The sequence below is a fragment of the Bos mutus genome, chromosome 17, assembly GCF_027580195.1.
Source record: "Bos mutus isolate GX-2022 chromosome 17, NWIPB_WYAK_1.1, whole genome shotgun sequence".
Taxonomy (NCBI): Eukaryota; Metazoa; Chordata; class Mammalia; order Artiodactyla; family Bovidae; genus Bos; species Bos mutus.
In genome coordinates, this window is record NC_091633.1 from 38,887,907 (window position 1) to 38,915,650 (window position 27,744).

The following is a 27,744-nucleotide window of genomic DNA, read 5'->3' on the forward strand; positions in this document are numbered from 1 at the left end:
CATGGGGATGGTCTTGATCCCTGTCTCCTGTACAATGTCACGAACCTCATTCCATCGTTCATCAGGCACTCTATCTATCAGATCTAGGGCCTTAAATCTATTTCTCACTTCCACTGTATAATCATAAGGGATTTGATTTAGGTCACACCTGAATGGTCTAGTGGTTTTCCCTACTTTCTTCAATTTAAGTCTGAATTTGGCAATAAGGAGTTCATGGTCTGAGCCAGTCAGCTCCTGGTCTTGTTTTTGCTGACTGTATAGAGCTTCTCCATCTTTGGCTGCAAAGAATATAATCAATCTGATTTTGGTGTTGACCATCTGGTGATGTCCATGTATAGAGTCTTCTCTTGTGTTGTTGGAAGAGGGTGTTTGTTATGACCAGTGCATTTTCTTGGCAAAACTCTATTAGTCTTTGCCCTGCTTCATTCCGTATTCCAAGTCCAAATTTGCCTGTTACTCCAGGTGTTTCTTGACTTCCTACTTTTGCATTCCAGTCCCCTATAATGAAAAGGACATCTTTTTTTGGGTGTTAGTTCTAAAAGGTCTTGTAGGTCTTCATAGAACCATTTAACTTCAGCTTCTTCAGCGTTACTGGTTGGGGCATAGACTTGGATTACTGTGATATTGAATGGTTTGCCTTGGAAACGAACAGAGATCATTCTGTTGTTTTTGAGATTGCATCCAAGTACTGCATTTCGGACTCTTTTGTTGACCATGATGGCTACTCCATTTCTTCTGAGGGATTCCTGGCTGCAGTAGTAGATATACTGGTCATCTGAGTTAAATTCACCCATTCCAGTCCATTTCAGTTCGCTGATTCCTAGAATGTCGACATTCACTCTTGCCATCTCTTGTTTGACCACTTCCAATTTGCCTTGTTTCATGGACCTGACATTCCAGGTTCCTATGCAATATTGCTCTTTACAGCATCAGACCTTGCTTCTACCACCAGTCACATCCACAGCTGGGTATCTCTTCAAGAAAATCAGAGATACCAAAGGAATATTTCATGCAAAGATGGGCTCGATAAAGGACAGAAATGGTATGGACCTAACAGAAACATAGAGATTAAGAAGAGATGGCAAGAATACACAGAAGAATTGTACAAAAAAGATCTTTATGACCCAGATAATCACGATGGTGTGATCACTGACCTAGAGCCAGACATCTTGGAATGTGAAGTCAAGTGGGCCTAGAAAGCATCACTACGAACAAAGCTAGTGGAGGTGATGGAATTCCAGTTGAGCTATTTCAAATCCTGAAAGATGATGCTGTGAAAGTGCTGCACTCAATATGCCAGCAAATTTGGAAAACTCAGCAGTGGCCACAGGACTGGAAAAGGGCAGTTTTCATTCCAATCCCAAAGAAAGGCAATGCCAAAGAGTGCTCAAACTACCGCACAATTGCACTCATCTCACACACTAGTAAAGTAATGCTCAAAATTCTCCAAGCCAGGCTTCAGCAATATGTGAACCGTGAACTTCCTGATGTTCAAGCTGGTTTTAGAAAAGGCAGAGGAACCAGAGATCAAATTGCCAACATCTGCTGGGTCATCGAAAAAGCAAGAGAGTTCCAGAAAAACATCTATTTCTGCTTTATTGACTATGCCAAAGCCTTTGACTGTGTGGATCACAATACACTGTGGGAAATTCTGAAAGAGATGGGAATACCAGACCACCTGACCTGCCTCTTGAGAAATTTGTATGCAGGTCAGGAAGCAACAGTTAGAACTGGACATGGAACAACAGACTGGTTCCAAATAGGAAAAGGAGTACGTCAAGGCTGTATATTGTCACCCTGCTTATTTAACTTATATGTAGAGTACATCATGAGAAATGCTGGACTGGAAGAAACACAAGATTCTGACTGGAATCAAGATTGCCGGGAGAAATATCAATAACCTCAGATATGCAGATGACACCACCCTTATTGCAGAAAGTGAAGAGGAACTCAAAAGCCTCTTGATGAAAGTGAAAGAGGAGAGTGAAAAAGTTGGCTTAAAGCTCAACATTCAGAAAACGAAGATCATGGCATCCGGTCCCATCACTTCATGGGAAATAGATGGGGAAACAGTGGAAACAGTGTCAGACTTTATTTTTCTGGGCTCCAAAATCACCGCAGATGGTGACTGCAGCCATGAAATTAAAAGACGCTTACTCCTTGGAAGGAAAGTTATGACCAACCTAGATAGCATATTGAAAAGCAGAGACATTACTTTGCCAACAAAGGTCCGTCTAGTCAAGGCTATGGTTTTTCCAGTGGTCATGTATGGATGTGAGAGTTGGACTGTGAAGAAGGTGAGTGCCGAATAATTGATGCTTTTGAACTGTGGTGTTGGGGAAGACTCTTGAGAGTCCCTTGGACTGCAAGGAGATCCAACCAGTCCATTCTGAAGGAGATCAGCCCTGGGATTTCTTTGGAAGGAATGATGCTAAAGCTGAAGCTCCAGTACTTTGGCCACCTCATGTGAAGAGTTGACTCATTGGAAAAGACTCTGATGCTGGGAGGGATTGGGGGCAGGAGGATAAGGGGACGACAGAGGACGAGATGGTGGATGGCATCACTGACTCGAAGGACATGAGTCTGAGTGAACTCCGGGAGTTGGTGTTGGACAGGGAGGCCTGGTGTGCTGTGATTCATGGGGTCGCAAAGAGTCGGACACAACTGAGTGACTGATCTGATCTGTTTCAAACCCACATTTTAATTTTGAATATTAAAATACTATTCTAAGTTATATATGTAACTGAATTTCATTTGTATTATTCAAATCTTTAAAGAACTTTCCATTATAGCTCATAAAAAGTAATTCTTATTAGCTAATGAATCATATTCTATGCTATGGAATTAACCAGTGTTTCAGAAGACTGAGAGTATAGTCTCAGTACAACTTTTAAATTGTTGTATTTTTTTTAAACCATAACTTATTGTACATGCTTTCTGGAACAAATGAGTGAGTGTTTCCCTAAGGTAAATCCTAAAAGTAAATTTCTGGGTTCAAAAAATTCACCTTCTTTTTTACTAGATATTACCAAATATCTTATTTATCATCCCAGAAAATATGATGCACTTTTCCTCAATATTAATAGTTGATATTTCCCCACTAAATTTCTGGAGTCATTTTTAAAGTTAAACAGATCTTTAATTGCATGAATTTATATTCGCCTTATGATTTAGTGAGAATAAGATCTGCACTGGCTATTCAAAAGAGTGCCTGTAAATTCTGCAGAAAAACATGGTCTTTCCCTTACCTAAGAAATCCAAGACTTTTAAATACGAACATTTCCTAAATACCCAAAACACTTACGTGTAAAAAGGAAATGGCTTTTATATGTGAGGCCAGATGATTTAAGTTGTTAAATTCTTGGCAAGTGTTATTTTCAACTTTCTCTCCCCTCTCCAAATACGATCAGTTATAATTTATTAACTTAATAAGCATTTGAAGTCTTAAATGTGTTTCCTAAAAATGAATGATTTCTGTTTTAAATAAAACATTTTTATTCCTGGCCAGAATGTAACCATCAGCTTTCACATTTGCTGGTGTTCACTTCAAAGTAGACTATGAATTCTGATAAAGATCCTAGAAATACATTAATTTGAGGATGTAACATAAACCTTGCATTCAAACTTCTGACTTACACAGGTAGGTTTTATTTCTTCCTGAACTGGATGGGGGAACTCTTTGGCCCTCAAATATATCCCAGGTGTATCCTTTGATGGTGCAAAGATAAGAAGCTTCATGGATTTTAGTACCTGGGCTCAGGTTGCAAAACTGGGCTCGGAAAATAGAGTAAGAGTGACCTTTAGTGGCCACTCTGAGTAATCACAAAGGGATGTGATCTGTCTCAGGGGGAAAGATGGATAAGTGTATGTGTGCTAGGCTGCTCATAGCAGAGACACAAGTTAGAACTGCTAACTATGACACTTTATATTATTCTACCCTAGCAGAATATCAAAACCCTGTAAGTTCAGACAGCTGAGAAGCTGTGATTTTAATTGGCAAATGGAAATCTACTCACACCTATTAAAGAGAGTCAGGAACTTCAATACCCAAATCCCCCACACAAAAGGATTGGAAGATGACAATTTAATTGAAGGAAAAATTATTTGCTTTCCACAGATTGGTAAAAGCTACCTGGTAATCTTTTGAACTTCAGAACTAAGCTCCAATGAGAAGAGTCGGTGGCTCAGTAAAGAATCTGCCTGCAATGCCGGAGACCTGGGTTTGATCTCTGGGTCGGGAGAAAGATCCCACTGAGGAAGGAATGGCAACCCACTCCAGTATTCTTGCCTGGAGAATCCCAAGGACAGAGGAGCCTAGCGGGCTACAGTCCATGGGGTCACACAGAGTCAGACATAACCTGGTGAATAAGCACAGCACAGCAGCGCCACTCCTGATCTCGGAAAAGAGTGTCGTCTTCACTTAAAGTCACTTATTAATGATAATTTAATGCTCAAAATGTATTCCACCCCCCTTTTTTGTTAAGAGACATCAGTATCTACTTCTATAATATCACCTTAAAATAGGGAAAAATATCTCCATAATGAAGTCTATATTGAGGGTCTGCTTTTTAAATAACTTAATCTTCAATGGAAGTACTTTCCAGTCAAAGATATGTCAAAATTAGACAAAATCTTGCAATATTCTTATCAAATTTATGTTGTAGCCTTTTTTTCAAATAAAGACTTTCAGTGTTATATGTACTCTGTATATTCATACAAATGCTTTCAAAAAACCACTGTGCTTTGTTTTAATAAATTGTACCCATTTCTGGTTTCCCTTTCTTATAAAAATCTATCAAACACAACAATGAATTCTGTCAGAAGAAGTTTTCTAAGTTATTTTTTCATGTTATTAAAATTACTTAAAAAACTTTACCTGACAAAATTCATTGTTGTGTTTGATGACAGATTTTTATAAGAAGGAAAAACCAGAAATTGGGTAACACTTTAAAACAGAGTCAAGTTTTCTGAATCAGTATCATTTAGACTGACCCATTCTAAAAATGAATGATATTTGTAAAACACAAAAAATGAATAAAAGCAATGTGGCTTGATGCAATGGCCATAATATTGAGAAAACATTTTTTTGCTCTTATTTGGCATATCAGTTTGCTTCCAGGTATTTGACAAATGGCTTCCTGGTGGCTCAGCTGGTAAAGAATCTGCCTGCAATGCAGGAGATCTGTGTTTGATCCCTGGTTTGGGAAGATCCCCTCTGGAGAAGGAAATGGCAACCCATTCTAGTATTCTTGTCTGGAGAATTCCACGGACAGAGGAGCCTGGCAGGCTACAGTCCATCAGGTCACAAAGAGTCAGACACAACTGAGTGACAATCATTCACTCACTCATTTGACAAATAAGAATACTGAGTTAAATGACAGTATGATTTATTTGAAAATAATAACACATGTGCATATTATAAATTTGAGATAATTATAACCAAAAAATTGAATAGATAATTGAAATCTATTTTTGGTACTTCCTTCAAGATACATTTAAATATGTTACATATGTATGTATATAGACACATACACAGAAGCATATGTATATATGTAAATAAAATTCTGACTTAACGACTACTCCATTACCTACTACTATGAGACAAATCTCCCCCTGAGTAACATAAAACAACTCTTAGTAGGTTTATCATTTTGTGGGTGAAGAATTTAGGCACAGAATAGCAGTGATGACTGATTTCTTCTTTAAGATGTCTGAGGACTCAAATTAGATAGCTCTAACTGCTGTGTATGACTGAAATGGCTTTAACCCAGGTGGCGCTAGTGGTAAAGAACCCGCCTGCCAATGCATGAAACACAGGAGATTTGGGTTCGATCCCTGGGTTGGGAAGATCCCCTGGAGGAGGTAATGGCAACCCACTCCAGTATTCTTGCCTGGGAAATCCCATGGACAGAGGAGCCTGGTGGGCTACAGTCCATGGGGTTGCAAAGAGTCAGACATGACTGAGCACCCATGCATGCATGCACAGCACCATATTGATTTTGTCTGTCTACCGTTTCCTCAATACTTCTCCATATGGCCTCTCCACATGACTAGCTTGGGAGACCTTATACCACAGGAGTATCAGACTGCTTATGCAGTGGTTCAGTATTCCAAGAAGGAATGTTCCAGGAGACACATCTGTCATCAAAGCATACTAAATTTACAGTGAGGGACCTAGATTCCATTGATAGGAGGACTGTCAAAGAATTTTTGACCATCTTTAATCTACCACAAACTTGAAAAATTTATGTATTTGATAAATTTTAGCTATGCCACATAGCTGGGGGAATTCTGGGGCTCTATTTCTACTCTTATAAGAGAATTCATACACTGGAAAATAAACCAATTGGGTACTTCAATTATTAGCAGAGACATTAAGGCAATATGATGATAGAATGTAATATGATAAATCTATAGACAAATCTTAAAACTGGTCTTAAAGAATCTTTATTTTTTCAAATTTCCATTTTTTCATACTTTTCCTCAGATTCCAGATATTCTAGGACCAAACATCATTGTATAATTTCTTGCCTTTTAGAAGCTTCAGAAACCAAAGGCCAAATACTAGTTACGCACTTTTACTGACATTTTTGTCACTATTATTAAATATTTGCATCCAGTTAATTGTGCAATAGCACTGAGAATATAGTAATCAGTATATGTTTCTTTATTTTCATAATAGGAATATTTGGCATTTGAGGAGCCAAATTAATAATACTCTTTACTCACCAAGTTTGAAATGATTTATAACATAAATGTGAGAGTTAGACTGATGAGATTAAAATGTCAACTTAAGTACTAATAAACCTAATTTTTAAAAGTGACTAACTTAAGCAATCAAATCAGCTTGCTTGCTTATCTCCTCCTGAGTTGAACTAGTCCTTGGAACTTCAGATCTTCTAGGCAAGCCTGGAGCAGGCCAGAAGCAGCTGCTGCATGGACAAAGGACAGATCCCAAAAATTGAGAGGGGGGCTAAGTTATACGTGCCCATTCTTTCCTCCCATATCCACCAAGTGGAAAATTTTGAGGAGTAAGTTTTCCTTCTATGTTATTATTGGCAACCGAAATCTAAAACAACAAATAAAACTTCCAAGTATCCATTTTCAAAGTTCTCTCTTCATAGCACACATTTGTTTTAAAAAGCAATTATTATTTTATTCAGTGAAATGGAAAAGCCTTCACAGCAGAGGTCAGAAAACTTGTATCACAGGTGTTTTTTTTAAAGGGAAGTGTGTAATTAATCTTAAGGTACTAATATCTCACAAGATAGAATTCAAGACAGGAAACGATCAAAAGAGGCAAAGATGATCTTTATATACTGGAAAAGGAACAATAAAGGGGGAAGATATAATTGTTCAGTTCATTATGATGTCATGTTCTATAATATAGCCTCAAAATATACAAAGTTACAACAGAAATGAAAAAATAGATATATTAACCATGTGGTTAGAGATTTTTAATATAAACTATCAAAAAGTAAGAAAACCAAGCAGAACCAAAAAAGAAAAAAGACAAATGTAGCAGGTATAAATAATGTAAACTATTAGGTATTTATAAACCTCTAAACTAAGATCATGGCATCCGGTCCCATCACTTCATGGCAAATAGATGGGGAAACAGTGGACACAGTGTCAGACTTTATTTTTTGGGGCTCCAAAATCACTGCAGATGGTGACTGCAGCCATGAAATTAAAAGACGCTTACTCCTTGGAAGGAAAGTTATGACCAACCTAGATAGCATATAAAAAAGCAGAGACATTACTTTGCCAACAAAGGTCCATCTAGTCAAGGCTACGGTTATTCCAGTGGTCACGTATGGATGTGAGAGTTGGACTGTGAAGAAAGCTGAGCGCTGAATAATTGATGCTTTTAAACTGTGGTGTTGGAGAAGACTCCTGAGAGTCCCTTGGACTGCAAGGAGATCCAACCAGTCCATTCTGAAGGAGATCAGCCCTGGGATTTCTTTGGAAGGAATGATGCTAAAGCTGAAACTCCAGTACTTTGGCCACCTCATGCGAAGAGTTGACTCATTGGAAAAGACTCAGATGCTGGGAGGGATTGGGGGCAGGAGGAGAAGGGGACGACAGAGGATGAGATGGCTGGATGGCATCGCTGACTCGATGGACGTGAGTCTGGGTGAACTCCGGGAGATGGTGATGGACAGGGAGGCCTGGTGTGCTGCGATTCATGGGGTCGCAGAGAGTTGGACACGACTGAACGACTGTAATGAACTGAACTGAAACCTAATAAAGAAAAAATGCACTTTTTATCATACATGGACGATTTACAAAAAATGATCTGTACTATATTTCAGTGCAGTATTGAATAAATTCTAAAACATAAATAGCATATGGATTATATTCTTTGGTCATAATAGAATAAAATTAAAATTTAATAACAAAAAGGCAGCTAACAAAATTTCACTTTTACGGAAACAAAAATCCTATATCCTTGAAGTCAAAAGAGAAATATGGAAAACTGTGAAGCATTTATACCTGAAAGATAAAATGTATATGACAGCTGGATGGTACTTAGAGGAAAACTTTAACCTTTAAAAGCATGAATATTTGAGGAAGTCAAAATTAATTCAAAGAAATAACAAAAAAAGGGGAATAATTAAGATTATTATGAACAAAACTTGTTAGTAAATTTGATTATTGCACTAAGGGGGATAAACTATGGAGAAAAATATAAAACACCTAAAAAGTACAAGAAGGAATAAAAAACTTAAACGGAACGCTGAGAATGAATGAAACTGAAGTGGTTCTCTTAGTCTTATCCTCTCACAAACTTCTCAAAATCCTGATTGTTTTATATTAATTCCTCAAATTTTTCTCAAAATATTTCGATGACTCTTAACTATTTTTAAAATAGTTATTTTTATATTATATGTGCTTCTAGAAAATAAAAGCTGCAAAGGCGCTTCAGTTTATTCTAATCTTGATACCACAACTAGCAAGAACAATAATAAAAAAAAAAGTAAGTACATATTGAATAATTTGTCTTAGGAACAGAGAGACAAATATACTAACAAAATATTAACTAAGTTTAACAATACATCACAAAATATATTGTACCATGATCAAGTGATATTCTTGCTGTGTGTGTGTGTGCTTAGTCACTCAGTCGTGTCCGACTCTTTGCATGAACTGGAGCCTATCAGGCTTCTCTGTCTATGGGGATTCTCCAAGCAAGAGTACTGGAGTGGATTGTCATGCCCTCCTCCAGGGGATCTTCCCAACCCAGGGATAGACCCAGGTCCTCACTGCAGGTGGATTTTTTACTGACTGCCACCAGGGAAGGTGAAAAGTACTGGAGTGGGTAGGATATCCCTTCTACTGGGGAACTTCTCCACCAAGGAATCAAACCAGGGTCTCCTGCATTGCAGGCAGTTTCTTTACCAGCTGAGTTACCAGGGAAGCCCATTTTTACCCTGGGAATAAAAAGATAATTGATAGTAGGAATTCTTTCTTTGTAAATACCTTCATTGATAAACTGAGGGAGAAAAATCATATGAGTATCTTAAAAAACAGAAAACTTAATCTGATAATAAGGACCTATTGTATAGCACAGGGAACTCTACTCAATATTCAGCAGTGGCCTCTATGGGAAAAAAATCTAAAAAAGAGTAGATACGTATATAGGTATAACCAATTCACTTTATGTATACCTGAAATTAACAACCTTGTAAATCAACCATACTCCAATGAAATTTTTTAAAAGATAGAAAAATTAGTTTGATAAATTTTAATTTATTATTTAAAATAAATAATTAGAAATCTAGGATTAAAAAAGTTTTCCTCCTTTTGGAAAGGTTTCATATAACCAAGCACCCGTAAATATTGTACTTTTTGGGGGGGAACTTCGGATGTTTTTCCTTTAATGTCAGGCCTACACATAAAACAAATAAGCCCTCTATCATTGGCACTCTTTAACTTAGGACTAGGTTTTGGTCAACACCCAAATTTTTAAAAAAAGGAAATAAAATAAGAAGTTTAAGCCTTGGAGGGAAAGATAATTGTAACATGTTCTTACATATGATTACCTGAAAAGAAAAGCCAAAAAAATCATGAGAAGAAAAACAGAAAAAGAAAATTTAGTACAGTTTCTGGGCACAAAATTGACTTAGGAAAAAAACCAATTGCATTTATCTATTCCAGAAATAGGAAACTGGAAAATACAAAGTTTCCAGGAATTTACCTAAAAAAGGTCATATAAAACTTCTGTAGAGAATTTTATTAATTTAAATAGAATAAAGAGCAAAGGATTTAAGTGCCAATTTACAAATGAGGATTACAAGAGGTTAAAAATGAAGCATACACTCAAACTCATTAGTAAATACAAAACTCAAAACAATTCTAGATATAAAACTATAGCTACAGATTATATCTATTTACTTATACCATTCATTTAGTAAAATCTTAAGAACTGGAAATGTAAAATACTAGTAACTATAAGAGGTTATAGGTACCCTTAATGCATTGCTAGTAGGAATATACGCCCACTTCCCAGACAGCCATTCTGAAGAATTGGCAAAAACAAATGCATATTCCATGACTCTTAAACTTGCTTTCAGATTTATATTCTAGAGAATATAAAGGTAATATGTACTTTATAGTCTAGAGAATATAAAGGTAATATGTACTTTATAGTCTAGAGAATATAAAGGTAATATGTACTTTATATTCTAGAGAATATAAAGGTAATATGTACTTTATAGTCTAGAGAATATAAAGGTAATATGTACTTTATAGTCTAGAGAATATAAAGGTAATATGTACAAATGGTGTACAAAAATATGTACAAAAATGTCCAGAACTGTCAGAAGTCATTTGTATGTTCTTTACTGATTGAATTGTTAAATAAAATATGGTTAGTACACTTCTAGAATACTGCAAAAGCACTTAGAGGTCTCAGACTACATAAACAAATAGAAACAAAGATGCATAAATCTTAAATGCAAACTGATATGTAAAATAAGAAAAATAATGTATGTATATTATTTTTTACATATATGTTTATTTATTAATTATATGTACATTAAGTTAAAATACATGAGCTCAAAATAGTAATACATATTTTACAAGAATACTTACAGGAAAAAAAATCTAATATATTGAAAGCATTAGAACAGTTGTTTATGGTAGATGGTAAGGAATGGAAAGAAAATAGTTAATAAATAACACAAAGAGAGGACATCTATTTATCCGTTACAATTGTGTAACAAACAGAGGATCATGACTAATCCAGAGCTATGCACTTGACATCTAAGGGGGAAAAAAGACTTTAGATAAGCAGTGAACCTCTATATGTTTAAAAAGTAAAAGATTTTTATTATGACTTTTCATCTGGTACCAAGTATTGTGGAGCTTTATTGTTTTAAATAATTGAGTAAAAACTCATTTAACAGATGCTGCATAAACTACAGTGCTCTGAAAGTGAAGAATGGATAAAAGGACCACTATCTACCTCCACAGGATAGGGATCCTCAACTCTTCTCCCAAATGTGATATGTAACTATCTGGCATACTGACAGAATGAGGGTACAAGTTTTGATCATATATTAAAAGCTATGACATGTCATTACTTTATTATATTCTGACACTCCAATTGATTATCTTGAGCATCCTCTCACTTTGAAGACTATTATTTTAAATAAGCACAAGCTAATCTGATGAACTAATTCTGACTTTGATAAATGATTTTACATGTGTATGTGAATGTGTATATACAATCATCTGCTGAAAATTTTCATATTATATTTTTTAGAGAAATACCAAATACTAATTCATTCTATTTTATTTTGCAAAAGCTCTCAAGAATATGCAGTGGATAAAATTCAACATCCATTTATGATTAAAAAAAATCTCACCAAAGTGGGTATAAAAGAAACAAATCTCAGCATAATAAAAGCCATTTATGACAAACCCACAGGCAACATAATACTCAACAGTGAAAAGCTGAAAGCCTTCCTGCTAAATTATAGAAGAAGACAAGGATGCCTACTCTCATCACTTCTATTCAATATATTATTGGAAGTCCTAGCCACAGCAATCAGACAAGAAAAAGAATAAAAGGTATCCAAATTGGACTAGAAGAGGTAAAATTGTCATTATATACAATGACTTGATATTCTATATCAAAAACCCTAAAGACTCCACACACAAGTTATTAGAACTAAGGAATGAACTCAGCAAGGTAGCAGTATATAAGATAAATATACAGAGCTCTGTGGTATCTCTTTTCACTAAAAATGAAAGATCAGAAAGAGAAGGTAAAAAAAATCCACTTCAAAATAATGTCCAAAAAATACCTAGGAATAAAGAACTATACACTGAGAATTATAAAACAAGGAAATTGAAGATGCTTCAAAGAAATTAAAAGGTATCTATGCTCCTGGATGGCTATGATGTCCAAAGCAATCTACAGATTTAATGCAATCACTATCAAATTATCCATGATGTTTTTCATAGAATTAGAACAAATAGTCCTAAAATTTATATGGAACCATAAAAGACACAGAATTACCAAATCAGTGATGAAGGAAAATAATAAAGGTGGGAGTATAACCTTCTCAGACTTCAGACAATTCTGCAAAGCTACAGTAACCTAAACATCATGGTAATGGCACAAAAACAGATGCACAGATCAAAGGAACAGAATAGAGAGCTCAGTTATAAGCCCACACACGTACTGTCAGTCTTCAATAAAGGAGGAAACAATATACAACTGAGAAAACACAGTCTCTTCAGCAAGTGATGTTGGGAAAGCTGGATCAGTTCAGTTCAGTTCAGTCGCTCAGTCATGTCCAGTTCTTTGCGGTCCCGTGAACCGCAGCACACCAGGCCTTCCTATCCATCACCAACTTCCGTAGTACACCCAAACCCATGTCCATTGAGTTGGCGATGCCTTCCAACCATCTCATCCTCTGTCATGCCCTTCTCCTCCTGCCCTCAATCTTTCCCAGCATCAGGGTCTTTTCCAAAGAATCAGTTCTTTGCATGAGGTGGCCAAAGTATTGGCGCTTCAGCTTCAACGTCAGTCCTTCCAATGAACATCCAGGACTGATCTCCCTCAGGATGGACTGGTTGGATCTCCTTGCAGTCCAAGGGACTCTCAAGAGTCTTCTCCAACACCACAGTTCAAAAGCATCAATTATTTGGCATTCAGCTTTCTTTATAGTCCAACTCTCACATCCATACATGACCACTGGAAAAACCATAGCCTTGACTAGACGGACCTTTGTTGGTAAATTAATGTCTCTGCTTTTTAATATGCTGTCTAGGTTGGTCATAACTTTCCTTCCAAGGAGTAAGCGTCTTTTAATTTCATGGCTGCAATCACCACCTACAGTGATTTTGGAGCCCAAAAAAATAAAGTCTGACACTGTTTCCACTGTTTCCCCATCTATTTCCCATGAAGTGATGGGACCAGATGCCATGATCTTAGTTTCTGAATGTTGAGCTTTAAACCAACTTTTTCACTCTCCACTTTCACTTTCATCAAGAGCCTCTTTAGTTCTTCTTCACTTTCTGCCATATGGGTGGTGTTATCTTCATATCTGAGGTTATTGATATTTCTCCTGGCAATCTTGATTCCAGTTTGTGCTTTCTCTAGCCCAGCATTTCTCATGATGTACTGCATATAAGTTAAATAAGTAGGGTGACAATATACAGCCTTGACATACTCCTTTTCCTATTTAAAACCAGTCTGTTGATCCACATCCAGTTCTAACTGATACTTCCTGACCTGCATACAGATTTCTTAAGAGGCAGGTCAAGTGGTCTGGAAAGCTGCATCAGTTCAGTTCAGTTCAGTCACTCAGTTGTGTCTGACTCTTTGCGACCCCATGAATCACAGCACGCCAAGCCTCCCTGTCCATCACCAACTCCCAGAGTTCACTCAAATTCATATCCATCGAGTTGGTGATGCCATCCAGCCATCTCATCCTCTGTCGTCCCCTTCTCCTCCTGTTCCCAATCCCTCCCAGCATCAGGGTCTTTTCCAATGAGTCAAATCTTCACATGAGGTGGCCAAAGTATTGGAGTTTCAGCTTTAGCATCAGTCCTTCCAATGAACACCCAGGACTGAGTTCCTTTAGGATGGACTGGTTGGACCTCCTTGCATAGCCTCATGTAAATCAATGAAATTAGAACACTCCCTCAAACCATATAAAAAAAAAACCTCAAAATGGTTTAAAGACCTACATATAAGAAATGACACCATAAAACTCCTAGAAGGAAATATAGGCAAAACATTCTCTGATGTAATTTGTAGCAGTATTTTCTTATATCAGGCTCCCAAGGCAAAAAAAAAATATAGAAACATAAAAATAAACAAATAGGACCTGCTGCTGCTAAGTCGCTTCAGTCGTGTCCGACTCTGTGCGACCCCAGAGATGGCAGCCCACCAGGCTCCACTGTCCCTGGGATTCTCCAGGCAATAACACTGGAATGGGTTGCCATTTCCTTCTCTAATGCATGAAAATGAAAAGTGAAAGTGAAGTGGCTCAGTCGTGTCCGACTCTTCGCGACCCCATGGATTGCAGCCTACCAGGCTCCTCCGTCCATGGGGTTTTCCAGGCAATAGTACTGGGTGGGTTGCCATTGCCTTCTCTGGACCTAATCAAGCTAAAAACCACAGCAAAGGAAATTAACAAAATGAAAAGACTGCCTACAGACTGGGAGAAAATATTTGCAAACAATGCAACTGAAAAAGAGCTAATTTCCAAAATAAAAAACAGCTCTTACAACTCAATTATTAAAAAAAAAAGACAACACAATGAAAAAATGGGCAGAAGACCTAATAGACATTTTTCCAGAGAAGACATGCAGATAGCCAATAGGCACATGAAATGATGTTCAGTATCACTAACTGTTAGAGAAATGTAAATCAAAACAATAATAAGGTATCACCTTACACCAGTCAGAATGGCTGGTATCAAAAAGTCTACAAATAATAAATGCTGGAGAGGGTGTGGAGTAAAAGGAACACTTCTACACTGTTGGTGGGAATGTAAATTGGTGGCCACTGAGGAGAACAGTATGGAGGTTCCTTAAAACACTAAAAATAGTGTTATTATATGATCCAACAATCTCATTCCTGGGCATATACCTGGAAAAGACTAAACTCTAATTCAAAAAGATACACGCACCCTAATGTTCATACTAGCACTATTTCCAATAGCCACCATGTGGAAGCAAGAAGTTGTACATTCCCTGGTTTCTGAATCAGAACGAATGCATTTGTCTTTGGCAAAACCCTTCCATTGGTCACTTGACCTATACAGTAAGAGCTCTTGTAACAAGAGAGGCCAAGTGAAGCCCCAGAAGCAGTTTCTCTTCCCTCACCAAGAAAATAAATCAAAACCGAAGTTCACTCCAGGAGAGGATGCCAGAGACTGGTCTATCATCTTAAAAACTTAAAAGACTCAAAAGTCTCAGGATTTAAAGTGTCTTGATTAGTGTGACCATTACTCAAGTGTAATACATTTGTCAAATCTCACTGGCTTAAAACGTGTGCATTTTATTGGATGTCAATGTTATATTAATAAAGTTGATACTAAACAAAACAAAAACTAGTTACGTCAAATTTGGTCAGCCTGTGTGAAGTAGAACTTCTTTTCCAACACATCACGTCAAACTGTTCTGTTCTGTTACAATATGTGTTTGTTCAACAAAAATGGCTTGGCAGAGTTAACTGGGGAAGCTGGCAGTACAGATAGAGAAGCTGGGGAGACATTCCCTAGGCTTAAAAAATATCAAATGATATATGAATTTACCTCTCGGATTAGATTTTCAGTTTTAGTAATACTCGTCTCAACGAATGCCTACCAGTATTCACATCTAAAAGGAAGAAGTACAAACTCAGGGTTTAAGAATGCAAGAATCAATTCTAGATTTTGATTTTGGTTGCAAATTTCTGTGGAAATTTATCTGTGCTAGTTTTATTACTGAGATTGTTGCTGTTGTCTAATGATTGCACTGCAAATTTACAAATATTTAAGTGGTTTGCTTCTAACTTTATTACACACATAAACTCTAGAAATTTTAGTACAATGTACATTTAGTACACTGTATATATGTACACCGAATTGATGCTTTTGAACTGTGGTGTTGGAGAAGACTCTTGAGAGTCCCTTGGACTGCAAGGAGATCCAACCAGTCCATTCTAAAGGAGATCAGTCCTGGGTGTTCTTTGGAAGGACTGATCCTAAAGCTGAAGCTCCAGTACTTTGGCCACCTCATGCGAAGAGTTGACTCACTGGAAAAGACTCTGATGCTGGGAGGGATTGGGGGCAGGAGGAGAAGGGGACGACAGAGGATGAGATGGTTGGATGGCATCACCGACCCGATGGACTCGAGTTTGAGTGAACTCCGGGAGTTGGTGATGGACAGGGAGGCCTGGTCTGCTGCAATTCATGGGGTCGCAAAGAGTCGGACATGACTGAGCGACTGAACTGACTGATGATAGGGTATGTAGCAGACAGATCTGTTCAAAGATCTTCCAACCTTTTTTTTCTTTCAGCACCTATAGGTGATTTTTCACTAGAGCTTTATTACTTTTATATTAAGAAGCTATCAATAAGTTACTTACAAAATCACAGTTTTACATGCTCTAATAAATATTTCAGTTGCATAAATGAGCTGGTAAAATATGTCTCTATCAGGATCTGGAAATCGAATGCCCTTCAATAGAGGTAGTCAAACAAAAATACCCTGAGCTGATCACATGAGATTTAGATTTCTTTATTTAAAATAATATAGCCACTTTATAATTCACTGAAATTACCCATGGGTATTTCTGCATTTTGTCTTTTATTAGGCCACCACTTTCACGGTAATAGCATGGTTTTAGAACCTGACATTTTTAAAGTGCAGAATGCTATAAAGACCTTTTAATATAATGAGTAAATAACATGGTGTATTTACACCCTCATCTTAATAATGGTGCCTTTCAAGCAAATAAGAATGGACTTAAAGAGCCACAGTTATGTTTTATCTAAAGTGTTTCCAACTATAAATTATTTTATTCATTTCATAGACATATATTTCCTAGTAATAGATTGCACTGTTAATTTGTGAATTATGGGTAATTTTCTGTTAGTAATTTTTTGTCCTCACAGCCTTTACTCCAACGCACCGACACTGAACAGCAGCAGAGCCGGGTGCTTTCCCCTGTTGCTTCTTTCTCACAGTGTAACTTGCTTCAGTGCAGGTTACAGTTAGGACCTGCTGTGCTTCACAGTATTTCTTGTTGATGACGTTCACCATCAATAAAATGGCTGTTCATCCTTATTTTAAACTAACTCTTTTCCTCATGAACTTTTGAACTTTCGACTGAAGAGGTGGGGCATGTAAATTATCACTAACACCCTGGTAGCATCAGGTCAAAAAAGAAGAGTATTAATGAAATCCAGCCTTCATGTCAAAACTCAACACTGATCCAAGACCTTCTCATGGACACACCCGCATTTACCACTTCCAATCTGATATTTGAATGAGTCGTCTGTGACACAGTTTTGATGAAATATCCATTTGATTATTTGAGAAAAGTAGAGACAATATCACTCTGGTAGTTCCATCATGCCTGTCATTATTTTTGCTCGTTAGAATGAATATCCATTTTGAGCTAAACAAATGCTAGTTTTATAAAGTTGTTTAATGACGAGAACAAGCTTAAACTTTATTTCCTCCTTTAATGGCAACCAGAGGTTATGTTTGTTTAGAAAGTGAACATCTATCCAGATTATACACTCTCACCAGTGCCAGGCCAAAAAACACAGGCCCCAAACCACTCATTCCATAACTCCCTCATTTTCTGACCTATGGCTGTTATTGTAGAAACTGGATCTATTAAGAAATTGCCTCTGGTGCAGTCAGGGGATATCATGGCACCTTGTGCAATAATCTGCAAACAGTGGCTTGAGAAAAATTGTATGCAAAGAAATACATCCCAGACTCTGACCTTTCTACACTGTCACAGTGAATGTTTAGATGGGCTTGCTTCCAAAAAAATATAAGAAGTGTATCTGAGAGCTAGGTGAAGTTGGGAAAACATACCTAACAGATAATGTTGGCATCACGAGAGACAGCGAGGAGTTTGACCTTTGGTCTTAAGCATCAGGAAACCTGAAGTCAAATCCCACCTCATCTATTTAACAGGAGACCTTGTGCAAAATATTGTACTCTTTAAAACTCAGTGTCTCTATCCACAAAATAAGAAAAACATTAGAAACTGCTTCATTAGGTTGTGCCACCCTGGGGAAGATCCTCAATATGTATTTGTTGAAGAAGTTTTTAATAATTAAAGTGTTTATTTAACCATATAATCACATAGATGAATTAGTAAAATACCTGACACATGTTTAATATCCTTTTATTGTTGTTGTTGGAGAAGGCAGTGGCACCCCACTCCAGTACTCTTGCCTGGAAAATCCCATGGACGGAGGAGCCTGGAGGGCTGTAGTCCATGGGGTCCCTAAGAGCTGGACACGACTGAGTGACTTCACTTTCACTTTTCACTTTCCTGCATTGGAGAAGGAAATAGCAACCCACTCCAGTGTTCTTGCCTGGAGAATCCCAGGGATGGGGGAGCCTGGTGGGCTGCCGTCTATGGGGTCGCATAGAGTCGGACTTGACTGAAGTGACTTAGCAGCAGCAGTAGCAGCATTGTTGTCATCAGTTTTATTTCTGCTGTTTTTCATGGAGCTTTACTTGGTCTCAGGAAAAAATGACCAAGATGAAATATGGATCTTATTTCAGAGTCAGTTAATGCTCAGAAGTAGAAATAGCTACTGCTTTAATGCAGGGAATCAAGGTGCAAGAAAATATACTCTTAGCTCATTCATAGGATGCCCCTCAAAGTCCACAGTGGTTAGGTTTTGTTCCTCCTCCTTGGATAGTCAAATGGGAGGATAGTGACTGGTATACATGAGTTTATTTTAACCTAAGGTCATCTAAGTGACATTTCAGAGAGTGGAAAGTAAACTTCCATACAGTATCTACTTTTGGTTGCTTAGAGAAGAGTTTAGCATGAATAAACATGTGGATTGTAGCTTTCTGCTGGTTCCATGGTAGATATGTGGTAACTTATAGCTGTAAAACAAAATATTTAATATATTCAATCATTTTAACTGTATTCAATATTTTCCAACAATTCATTTTCAAAAAGGGCATCCAAAAAATTGAAAAATTTTGCTGTTCTGAGTCAATGTCAAAAATAGATTAACTTGGCAAATGCCAAAGACATGGCCTTTTGAAATTGTAGGAAATATACCCTGAGTTCAGAGACTTTAAATGACAAAATAACACTGTGACAAAATCCAAATAATAATGAGAAAAATAATAATATAATGGATTGAATTTTATAATAAAACATCTGATCAACCAAAGATTCAAAAAGTCAAATTCTTCTCTAAAATTTTTAATAAGCCATGCAAAATAAAGCATTTTTACCTTAAATATCCTAATGAGATACAGACGATAAGTTTTTAACCTCTTTGGCTAAATGTGTTTCTGTTACAGTTGAGAGATATATTTATGTAAAGATTTTTTTTTCTGACTTAGTCCTATAGACTTCATTGACATTATTTGCTCAGGGTGGAAGAAGCAAAAGCTGAAGCAGTGCCACTTGCTAAATTCAACTTCAAGTTCATTGACAAGTCAGATGGAAATTCAGCCTGAGGACTCTGACTCTCTATTCTTCTGTATAACCACTAGATCATTCTTTTCTTTTAAAAATGTTTTTAAAATACATACTCTAACCTCATTTACCTCATATATACGCAAACCCCAATTACCTTAATATTGTTTTATTACTTCATTTCTCTTCCCATTCTCTTCTCTCTCTTAATGATCATTCACAATATTCAGGAAATGACTCAAAGAGAACACTTCAAAGTATTATTTTATGGCTCATCAAAACATTGCCTCCTTGTCTTCTCTTCTTTGTTGATTTTTTAACAAAGTGCCCGACAGAGTAAATATTCACATATACATGCTTAACTTTATTTTACATTGTGAAACCTTCACACATTCTTCTTTTTCATGAAAACATTTAAACTTACCTAACCATGACACGGAAGAACATATTGTTCTCTATCTTTAGGTTTCATCTTTATCAAAAAGAACACCAAAGATCTGAACTAATATGATGATAAAAGAAAGATAAAATTTATTTTCCTAATAGCTTGACCTCAGCCACGTTTTTAAGACAGAGGAGTGAATAAGCATTACTAATTATGAGATAACTTTGAACATAATACACGCACTCACCCACAGACACACATATACACTATATGCATACACGGATAATTTTGGGGCTTCTACGTTTCAACTATACTTTGTATGAAACAAACTTGGAAGTTGCCAAATGAAAGCTAAATATATGACCTATCAATAGGCTATTACAACAGCACAGGAAGGAAGGAAGAATGCTAGAATCATTTGAGAGTGCTATGGGATATGAGTAGTCAGGATGGATTTATGGAGGTCCAACTCGATGGATGTGAGTCTGGGTGAACTCCGGGAGTTGGTGATGGACAGGGAGGCCTAGCGTGCTGCGATGCATGGGGTCACAAAGAGTCGGACACGACTGAGCGACTGAACTGAACTGAACTGAAGGTTTGTCAGGGTGAAAGGTAAAACATCTTTGTCTTGGTAAAATTTTCATTTAATGACAACATACACAAACTGGATATGAGAGGTAAGGATACTAGGAATGATACAAAGGCTTACTAATTCCAAGAGAATAGCAACAGCTACTAGATCCTTTATATCAGAAATAACCTAGACTTTTTATGGGGGGCACTTTTCAAAAAAGTTCTGCTCTTATGCTTACACTTCCCTGGTGGCTCAGACAGTAAAGCGTCTGTCTACAATGCGGGAGACCAGGGTTCGATCCCTGGGTTGGGAAGATCCTCTGGAGAAGGAAATGGCAATCCACTCTAGTACTATTGCCTGGAAAATCCCTTGGAGAGAGGAGATTGGTAGGCTACAGTCCATGGGGTAGCAAAGAGTCGGACATGACTGAGCTACTTCACTTTCATGCTTACACCAAACTCATGGGGATAAACTCAAAACACAGGATCCTGAAATGATCTTTGACTTTGGTCCCATTCCTTATAAAAATCTGCATTCTCCATATGATCCATATACCATTATTTTCCCCTCTGTGTGGACATTCTGAGGGAGGAGATTCTGCTTATAAACTATATCCTGATCATTTGATGATTCTTTTCTGTAATGCTTCAGAAGGCTTCAAACTAATGAACATATTAAATCATGAAAAAAATAAGAGAAACAACTGCAATGGGAATATGCAGCAGGATTATAGAATGTATCTTAGGAGATCAAAACAGATAAATTAACATGGTTTCTTTTTATACTTAATGTATGTAATTTGGGAAAGTAAAGGGTCTACAAGTATAAAAATATAACTTCTTACATATTTTATTTATATGTGGTATGCATGTGTGTGTAGCCTGCCAGGCTTCTCTTTCCATGGGATTCTTCAGGCAAGAATACTGGAGTGGGTTGCCATGCCCTCCTCCAGGGGATCTTCCCAACCTAGGGACAGAAGCCCTGTCTCTTACGTTTTTACCACTAGAGCCACCTGGAGAGTGCATATGTGGACAGAGGGAAGTGGAGAAATGGTTTTATTTGAGAAGTTTACTTCATCTACTCACCCATTCATTGCTTCAACAAACATTTTTTGAATCTCTTTCATGATTTTGGTAATAGTCTAGATCCTTGGAGTGAAAGAGAAATTGATTCTCTCTTAGAAATCAGAGTCTAGTGGAAGAAACGGGTAATATGCAAACACATAATATCAAATAATGACCAATGCTATTAGGAACAGCAAAGTAGACTCAGAGATGGAGAGTACTGCTGAAAGAGGGTCTTTTTTTTTCAGATGACAGGCTCATGCAGGGCCTCTCTGAGGAAGGACTATTTCAGTAGAGGCATGCATGAAGTAAACAAGGGAACAATGGTAACATTTAATAGAAGAGTGAATAACTGCAGAAAAGAGAATTTCAGAAGCACTAACTTGGGGAAAAGTTGGCACACTTGAGAAACAGGAAGATTAATGTGGTTGATGGTGAATAAGAAAAGGAATAGAAGGAGAGAAGACTGGAGGAACAGCCCTGACAAAAGGTTGAATAAGACGTTATAAGCCAGGGGAAGTTAACTTTTTTATAAGAGTGAGAGAAGTCTCAAAATATTTTGAGAAAAGTGAGTAAGAAAAATCTAACATGAATTTAAAATTACTTCACTATATGGAAGATTTACTGAAGGATGGAGAGTAGGATAAAGGAGACCTGTGAGGGGGTTCTTTTAGTAACTCAGTAAGAAATGATGGATGGTTTTGATTAGAGCATGCATTTATGAAGCTATATCACTGACAACTCTTATATTTCATTTGGTGTTGGACACTAAGACAGGGAGTCTAGGGACAGGAGCTTGTCTGATGGGAGATTCAAGATTTTGAATTAAAACAGGTTTTGTACCAGTACATGTATTTTAACTAAAACAAATTTTGTCCCATTATATGTATTACAGAGAACATAGAGATAAGAAATAGACAAGGATGTATGGAATTTTCATCCATTATAAAGGACTCATTTAAAGTATTAGGGAAAAGATACATTACTTAAATGATTTCAGAAAAGCTCAGCAACTAAAATTAAAGTGATAACTCAAACACATTTATTATGACAAAATAAATCATAGATCAAAGACACAAACAGGTAAAACCCTAAAACTACATGAGAAAACAGGCAGTTTTTAAAAATCCATAGCAGATTGCTTGGAAAGGTAGCTGCTAGTGATTTGCCTCATGCCTATATTTTTTGCCCACCTCTTCTGCCACCCACGGTGGGAATCTTCCCTCACTTAGAATCTGGGCTGGCAAGGTGATTTTCTTTGGTTAATAGAAGGATGCTATGCCAGTTATGGATCTAGCCTTTTAAGAGCCCTACAGCCTGCTTTTTCTGCCTTAGTATTGTGGGCATCATGTAAGAATTTCAATCGCCCTGCAGGATAGAATGATCTTGCCAATCCTCAGACATTCTAGTCACCCCAGCTGAGGCAGAAGACATATGACTGAGACCATCTTGTATGTTCCAGTCGCAGCTGAGCTCCTATGGAATAGAATCAAACAGCTCCATGGAGGCAATGTGGAGGGGGTCAGTATTAAGCTCCACATATAGTGGGTTTGCATTAGTCTGTGAATCCCAGCTTAGAGGACACAAATATTTTACAATTAGCTGCAAGAAAATCTGCCCTTTCTATGAAGGGACGTGCTGTCTTTATTTCCCCGGAAAGTAATGAAACTTCCTTCTGCTTGCGAGAGTTTCAAATCTCTATTTTCTAAAATATTTACTATACAAACATTCTTGCAAAGAGTCTGGGACAGAAGCAGTCAGTGCCCTGTTCATAAAATGTGTAGCAACATAGGAGATCCATGAAGAATTGACTCCTAGCAAACTCAGGATCTGGAACTAAACTATCCCATCTAGGCTACCTCTAATACTTTCTATCTCTCTGATCATTCACGAATTAATGAATCTTTCTGTCCCTCAGTTTCCTTACATGTAAAATGAATCTAATACCAGTAATATTAAGAATTGAACTGGGCAAAGCATTAGAACAGTGCCAGGATCAAATTGTTCAAAAATATTAGCTGTGATTCTGATCATTCAGCCAACTGAATCCTATACATCCATTAGAAATGAATTAAGTATTACTATGGAATAATATCTAAGGTGTCCTTTAAGTGAAAAAAAAAGCAAAGTGCAAGTCACTATAGAACATGTTATCATTTGTGTAAAATTAAAATAACAAATAAATACGTATATATATATATATATATATATATACACACACCCACAGACCCACATACATAGATGCTTGGTGCATATTCCCAGACTGTTTCCAGAATGACACTCAACTACTGGGAACTAGGTTGTCTCCAGTGAGAAGAGATCATGGCTACGGAAGAGGTAGAAGGAAAATACACTTTTTTCTCTATGCTGTTCTGTGCTCAGTCATGTCCAACTCTTTGTGACCCCCATGACTGATGCCTGCTGGGCTTCTCTGTACATAAGATTTTTCCCAGCAAAAATCCTGGAGTGGGTTGCCATTTCCCCCTCCAGGGGATCTTCCTGACACAAGGATCAAATCCAAGACTCTTGTTTCTCCTGCATTGGCAGGCGGGTTCTTTACTGCTAGCACCACCTGGGAATCCCACTTTAGTAACTTTTGACTATCATATGACTGAATTAACTATTTCAAAAAATTAATAAGCTATACTTGAAGTAAAAAATTTTCTTGTTTATGAGGAAAACAATTATTTCTAAGTTGATATTTATGTTATTAAACACATATAGTATTAAAAACTATTTTAATAAGGCAGAGTTTAGAATTAGTTGTACAAAGCTTTAAATAAAAAAGATCTTCCATATCAGGGAAATACAAATCAAAATCACGAGGAGATACCACCTCACACGTGTTAGAAAAGCTATTTTCAAAAAGATAAGACATAGCAAGTGTTGACAAGAATTTGGGAAAAGGGAACCATTGTGCCTGGTTGGTGGGAATGTAAATTGGTACAGCCGCTATGGAAAACAGTATGGAAACTCCTCAAGAAATTACAAATAGAACTACTATGTGATCCAGAAATGTAACTTCTGTATATATATATCTGAAGGAAATGAAATCATTATCTTAAAGAAATGTCTAAAATGCAATATTACTCAGGCATAAAAAGAAGGAAATCCTGTCACATGGATGAAACAGAGGCCATTATGCTATGTGAAATAGGTCAGACGGAGAAAGACGAATACTATACAATATTACTTGTATGTATAATCTAAAAATGCTAAACTCACAGAAACAGAGAGTATAATGGTGATGTCTAGGGACTGGGATATCTGGGAAATGAGATGTTGGTCAAAGGGCAGAAACTCTCAGTTATAAGAGGAACAAGTTCTGAGGATCTAATATGTTATGGGGAGTATGGTGACTAAAGATATCAATATTGTATACTTGAAAGTTGCTAAGACAGTAAATATTAAATGTTTTCATAACAACAGCAGCAGCAAAAAGGTAATTATGTGAAGTGATGGATATGTTAACTAACATTATAGTAATCAGTTCACAACATATATATGCATCAAATCATCATGCTGTACATCTTAAATTTACACAATGTTATATGTCTGTTATAGCTCAATAAAGCCAGAAAAGTTGATCTTCAATATCAGTATAGGTAGTAAAATCACAATCAGGATTGTGTGTTGGATAGTTTAAAGTGGGATAAACTTAGCTGAATTGATTCAGTGATTTTGTATTCTTGTGGATTTAACTCATCCACTGAAATTTCAGGTTTGTTCTGTTCCAGACTGAAAAGTCTATATGCCAAAGAAAACTGGAACCTTTTTTTCAGGCTCTATTGAATTCTGTGCACTTGTGAAGGGCTGTGGTTTTTATCATCAAACCACAAAAAAAGCAGAATTGAGACATGTGGGCCTTACAGTGATGGTGAAAACTTCACATTAACTATGGATGAAAGGCTCAGCAGAGCTGAGCTATTTCAGATTAAGTTTGCAAATTTATTGTTATTTTCCAGAAAACTAGCCAAGTATTACAAGGGGGAATACCCATCCTCTCCTCCTCCACCACCACCTGCTTCCCTTTGCACCAATTGTGACATTAAGATTCTGGCAACTTTGCCCTGGACTTATGGGAATTGGAAAAAAGGCTAATAGGGAGCAAACTCTTGGGCTCTGTTCTTTGATATCCATTCCCAATGAAGTTCACATTTTGAAATATGCTATTGCTGATATCTGCCTCTTGTATGAAATCTCACCCTTAAAATGTCCCAGATCTTTTTGTGATATGGCTAGCTCTCAGAAAATACGGCTGTTGCCAGATTGCTGAGAACCCTTCCTGTTGATGTAATACTTCCCAAATGTCATTCTGTGTTTTAGAATATTGCAAAAATATATTTTGCTATATGTAAATTTTCAATAGAACAAGTGTCATCCACAGGTCAGTCTTCATCTACCACCCCAGATGGTGACATCTTTGGATAATGACATTTGAAAACTTGAGTTTGAATCTAGATTTTATCCCCCTTTCTTGCTGTGTAAGCTTAGAAAATGGCTTCATCTGTATGAGCATCACTTTCTCCAGAAAAAGGAGAACTTATACAGTCACATCAGTCAGATACCTACCCGGAAGGAAAAAGATGTCTCCTTCAGCAGGGCTGATGAAAGACAGTTTAATGAAGGGACTTGTGGGTGGGGTTAAAGGAAAATCAGCAAGGTAGTGAAAAAGTCCAGGTCCTCACCCACAAGAATTCATGACTATATTTATACCTCAGGTGTGAGAAAGGGAGTGGTTACCTGAAGCCTCAAGAACTACATCTGTAGATAAAGGCTGCCCAGTAGGAGCTTAATAAAGACATACTAAATGCAGTGTTTAGGAAAAAAACTAGTATGAGCATATCCAATATTTAGCTTAAAAATAAATAACTAAAATACTCACAGATGGAAAAATGGATTTTATAAAGATGGCAACAGTTGGAAACTGGTGTTAATACTGCAGTTTTTCCTTAGAAAGATGATATAACAAAAGGGACATTCCCTGGGATTTCTTAAAGTATAAATAGTTAAGTATATTAAAGTATAAATAGTTTTATATATATTTTACCTAAAATATAAAAAAATTTACAAAAGTATGATAGGCAAATCAATGGGAAAATGTGGATAATACCGAAAAAAAGCTAAATGCAATATGGTAAAAACTACTGGGATGGGGGAAGATAGATTACTCAATAAATTTTGATTAGAAAACTGGTCAACAGTTTGCAGGGGGAAATTGGATGCTTATCCCATAATATACCCTAGAGCAAATAAACATCAAAAGAAATGCTACACAGGGCTGGAAATGACTCTGTTAAACCAAAGAAGATGTATACACTATACAGTGGATCTTATCTGTATTTGCTGTTCTCATTATTCAAAATTTCTAAGGATTTGCTATTAATAGTTCCTATTATAATCTATATCATATACTTTAAGCTATTTAAAAAATTTCTCCTTTCCTTATAATTTTAATATGATTTTTAAAAGTTGTCCACTTTTGTTTCTACCTTACCTATGATGTAGGCAGAGAATATGTTTGGATATTAGGGATTTTAATAAACTAAATGAAACTTGCTAAAATCAACTTACATTGAGTCATAATTAATTTTCATAAATGCTGCCTGTGTGCTTGAAAGACCATATTCTCCATTTGAAAGACAAATGTTTATTATGTATATTGTTCCTGCCGTCTTTAAACTGGCATGAAAAAGTTTTCAAAAGATAGTTAGGCAAAAATTAATTTTTGGAATCTTCATTTGTTTAAGCCTGTGTTTCAGAGGTTTCTTTTACTTCAGTTCAATTCAGTCACTCAGCCATACCGACTCTTTGCGACCCCATGGACTGCAGCACGCCAAGCCTCCCTGTCCATCACCAACTCCTAGAGTTTACCCAAACTTATGTCCATTGAGTCGATGATGCCATCCAACCATCTCATCCTCTGTCGTCCCCTTCTCCCACCTTCAATCTTTCCCAGCATCAGGGTCTTTTCAAATGAGTCAGTTCTTCACATCTGGTGGCCAAAGTATTGGAGTTTCAGCTTCAACATCAGTCCTTCTAATGAACACTCAGGACTGATCTCCTTTAGTATGGA

At 36.8% G+C, this 27,744-nt stretch overlaps 1 long non-coding RNA gene across 1 annotated transcript in view; it reads right to left on the bottom strand.

The window, feature by feature from the left end:
- Positions 1 to 5,365: 5,365 nt before the first annotated feature.
- The window catches only part of LOC138991493 (uncharacterized), a 104,139-nt gene continuing 81,760 nt past the window's right edge, over positions 5,366 to 27,744 (bottom strand). The window contains exon 2 of the long non-coding RNA XR_011467461.1: positions 5,366 to 8,244. This is a non-coding gene — a long non-coding RNA (uncharacterized lncRNA). The remainder of the gene's footprint in view (positions 8,245 to 27,744) is intronic.